This window comes from Nematolebias whitei, chromosome 9 (genome assembly GCF_014905685.2).
Source record: "Nematolebias whitei isolate Nwh7 chromosome 9, NemWhi1, whole genome shotgun sequence".
Classification (NCBI taxonomy): Eukaryota; Metazoa; Chordata; class Actinopteri; order Cyprinodontiformes; family Rivulidae; genus Nematolebias; species Nematolebias whitei.
Genome location: NC_056506.1, coordinates 51,045,606 through 51,050,357, shown reverse-complemented (window position 1 = coordinate 51,050,357; position 4,752 = coordinate 51,045,606).

The following is a 4,752-nucleotide window of genomic DNA, read 5'->3' as shown; positions in this document are numbered from 1 at the left end:
TGTTTGTAGTTCTAGACATGAGTGCTTTCTAGTTCAGGACATGAGTGTTTGTAGTTCTGAACATGTGTGTTTGTAGTTCTGACCATGAGTGTTTGTAATTCTAGACATGGGTGTTTGTAGTTCTGAACATGAGTGCTTGTAGTTCTGAACATGACTGTTTTTAGTTCTAATCATGAGTGTTTGTAGTTCTGGACCTGAGTGTTTGTTGTTCTGAACATGAGTGTTTTGTAGTTATGAACGTTCTGGACATGAGTGGTTTTAGATCTAATCATGAGTTTGTTTTAGTTCTGAAAATGAGTGTTTTTCTGGACCGAAACTGAACAGAGGATGAAGTAAACCTAAATGTTTTTGGTTCAACATATTCAAGTGGTGAAATTAGTCTGCGGAGGAGGAAAGAGGGAGAGGTCTTTGTTTTTTTTGAGGCGATACAGATCCAGGATCTGATCCAACAGATCCTGGATTCTAGATCTTATCCAACAGATCCTGGATCTGTTTCAACAGAACCTGGAGGATCTGACAAAACATATCCAGAAAACAGGATCTGATCTAACACATTCTGGATCTGATCCAACAGATCCTGTTGCTGAAGGCGTTCAGCTAACAGCTCTGAGACAAATCCTGGACTTCAAGTCCAGTTTTCTGTCAAACTCATTTAGTTCTGGTCTCGTTTACAGAACCGGGATGTGAACAGACCAAGTCATCTTTGGTAAATGTTGTGCTCCATTTAGAACTGAACAGAACTGGGCTGAGCTGCAGGTGGACAGACCCTCAGAGGCTCCACCTTCTTTCTGCAGATCGTTTGTGAAATCAGAGCAGTCAAAGCGAGACGCAGCAGCTGATTGGTCCTCTGCTCGCCGGTCTGCACGTGCTCAGTGGGCTCCACAGCCGCTCGGCGTGTGAAGGAGCGCCGCCATGTTTGAGGCGGCGGAGGGTACAGCTGTTGGTTTAGCCAAAGAATCTGCTGTGTAAACAGTGCGCTGACAAGGACCCGGCCCCCGGGGGCCCCTCTGTGTTGATGGCAAATAAAGGTGAAGCAGCTGAAAGGACTGAGCTCACAAAGGCCGCAGTTTATAACAGGAAACAATGAAGCAACCACAAACACACACTTCCTCCTCCTCACTGTGTGTGTGTGTGCGTGCGCGCGCGCGTGTGTGTCTGTGTGTGTGTGTGTGTGTGTGTGTGTGTGTGCGTGCGCGCGTGTGTGTGTGTGTGTGGACCAGGTGAACTTTAGAAGCAGCACTGAGTTTTGAACTGCAGGGTGGAGACAGATCATAGCTAAGATCTAGAAAGGGACTGCAAGAGTCCAGAACAGGGACAAACTGGACCTAACCAGAACTGAGCTGGGGACCCAAAGTGGTCATCCATACCAGATCATCCAGACCAGAACCAAATATTCAGCTCAAAATTTACTTTTGTTTACTGGAGCTAAGAAAAACAAATTGGTGAAACGTTGTCTGTCAGCGACGGATCCAAGAACTCAGCTCCAAACAGGAAGTCATGTGACATGAACCACCAGAACCACCTTGATCCAGATGGTCTGGAGGGTCAGGATGAGACAGCCGTGAGACACGTTTGACTCTGAGGATGTCTCTGAGGAGCTGGACAGACAGCAGCTGACAGGAAACAATCTGTCACCAATGTCTCTTTATGTCCAAACAATAAACGCCTCTGCATCCTCACAGAGAAAACAGAGGACACACAGGCGTCCACCACAGCCTCTGATTGGACAGGAGGACGTGATGAAAGAAGAGGACATCCAGACGGAGCAGGAACGTCCTGATTTCCGCTGCTTCAACCATCATGTTGAACCAAGTTCCTGAAGGGAGTCCTCGTCCTCCTGGACATTCAGCAGACTGAGCAGGACTTTTAGAGACAGCGTGGAGACAAAGACCACACTGTTCAGATTTCTGCTCCTCTTCAGCAGAACCATGGGAGGATCTGAAACATGTTTCCTTCAGTGTTGCCAGATAGAGTTGAGATTTTCCAACCCAAAAGTCTGTTAAAAACCGCCCCATCACACAAAAACCTGCCCAATCAATATATTGTTATATTTACTGTTTGAACACACACACACACACACACCCACACACACACACATATATATATATATATGTAGAGTGTGTTCCAACTACAGGTTGATTACGCTCTTAAGCCTCCCTAGTAAGGTCTATTCAGGGGTTCTGTAGAGGAGGGTCCGTCAGATAGTTGAACCTCAGATTCAGGAGGAGCAGTGCGGTTTTCGTCCTGGCCGTGGAACACTGGACCAGCTCTACACTCTCAGCAGGGTCCTGGAGGGTGCGTGGGAGTTTGCCCAACTGGTCTACATGTGCTTTGTGGACTTGGAGAAGGCATTCGACCACGTCCCTCAGGGGGCCCTGTGGGGGGTACTCTGGGAGTATGGGGTACCAGGCCCTTTGATATGGGCTGTTAGGTCCCTGTATGACCGGTGTCAGAGCCTGGTCCGCATCGCCGGCAGTAAGTCGGGCTTGTTCCCGGTGAGAGTTGGACTCCACCAAGGTTGCCCTTTGTCACCGATGCTGTTCATAACTTTTATGGACAAAATTTCTAGGAGCAGCCAAGGTGTTGAGGGGATCTGTTTTGGTGGCCTTAGGATCACTTCTCTGTTTTTTTCAGATGATGTGGTCTTATTGGCTTCATCAGATCGTGATCTACAGCTTTCGCTGGAGCGGTTCACAGCTGAATGCGACGCGGCCGGGATGAAGATCAGTTCCTCCAAATCCGAGTCCATGGTCTTGAGCCAGAAAAGGGTAGAGTGCCCTCTCCGGGTCGGGGAGGAGGTCCTGCCCCAAGTGGAGGAGTTCAAGTATCTCTGGGTCTTGTTCACGAATGAGGGAGAAATGGAGCGTGAGATCGATAGGCGGATAGGTGCAGTGTCTGCAGTGAAGCAGGTGCTGTACAGGTCTGTCGTGGTGAAGAGAGAGCTGAGTCAAAAGGCGAAGCTCTCAATTTACCGATCGATCTACGTTCCCACCCTCATCTATGGTCACAAGCTTTGGGTTGTGACCGAAAGAATGAGATCTCGGATACAAGCGGCCGAAATTAGTTTTCTCTGCAGGGTGTCTGGGCTCTCCCTTAGAGACAGGGTGAGAAGCTCGATCATCCGGGAGGGACTCAGAGTAGAACCGCTGCTTCTCCACGTCAAGAGGAGCCAGTTGAGGTGGCTTGGGCATCTGTTTAGGATGCCTTCTGGACGCCTCCCTGGTGAGGTGTTCTGGACACGTCCCACTGGGAGGAGGCCCAGAGGAAGACCCAGGACACGCTGGAGGGACTATGTTTCTCGGCTGGCCTGGGAACGCCTCGGGATTCCCCTGGAGAAGCTGGACCAAGTGGCTGAGGAGAGGGAAGTCTGGGCCTCCCTACTTAGGCTGCTACCCCTGCGACCCGACCCCGGATAAAAGGAAGAGAATGGATGGATGGATGGATGGATGGATGGATGGATGGATGGATGGATGGATGGATGGATGGATACACCTAATACACATAATAATATATAATATATTATATATACTAATATACACATAACACACACACACAATACCCCCACCCCCTGTAAAGATATATTTGTGTTTATATGTTCATCAATGTGATTAATCAAAATCAGTTAAATGGGAACGTTAGTGTCTTTATTCAGAAAATCGACAGGTCACATTTCAGGATCTGGTTATTATAGACACAGATTAAATGTTCATGAATATTTCTATATTTATCACCACAGTAACAGTGTTACACACATTAGTAGTTGTAAACACTCAAAATAATACATGTTGGTTTAGTGCTTACCCAAACATTTAAGGAGTAAACATTTTTAATAATCACTTTAAAAGTTATAAATGTCTTTGGTGCCTGTTTGTTTTCCAAATCTATCAGTGTGTGTTAATGACAGGCATTAACACACAACACTTTGTAGAACGGTGCTTTATGAAGTTCAGTCCATTTCCTTCTATCAGATGACCGGCAGTTCTGCCACATCCAATATGGCAGCCACTCCGACGTGCCGCCGCAACGGGCCAGCCCACACAACGAGGTGTCACTAACTGCGCCACCAGTTCTCTGTTGTGAACGCCCTGGCAGGTGACAATAACCAATCAGTGATGGAGAAAGGTCAGGGGAGCTTTGAACCAATAATGATGAATGATTGTTTGAAATAGGTCATCTCAAAAATCACCGATCTGACTCCAAATCCGCCCACATGATCCCCACCCGCCCAGAGCAATCTTTACCTGCAAAATCAGAATGAAGACCGCCAATCTGGCAAAACTGGTTTCCTTTAAAACAATCAATCTAAAGTCCAGAAACAGGAAGAGCACAGGCCTGCTGAGAAGTCCCCCACCAAAATAAAAGTCCAAGAAGAGACCAAGTCTTTTGAATGTAAAATCAACCCGTCCAGAAAGACGTTGTCTTCATGAAGACGTGAGACGAGTAACAATGAGAAATAAACCCTCCTTCAGCAGAACCTTTCCTGGAACCAAAAAACCTCTTTCAGTCTAAAAGTCATTTTCAGACTTTTCCAACAATAAATCAGTTTTCTTCCACAGAGTCCGCTTAAAGACCAGGACCAGGACTGGAGGGACCCGTTTGGACCTGAAGCCTGAGCTGTTGACTGAAGACAGCTGGAGCTCTTTACACCACACAGGAAGTGGAGCCCATTAGAACCCGTCAGGTTCTACAGAGCCACGGGACAGAACCCGTCATCCAGAGGTTCTACAGAGCCACGGGACAGATCCCGTCATC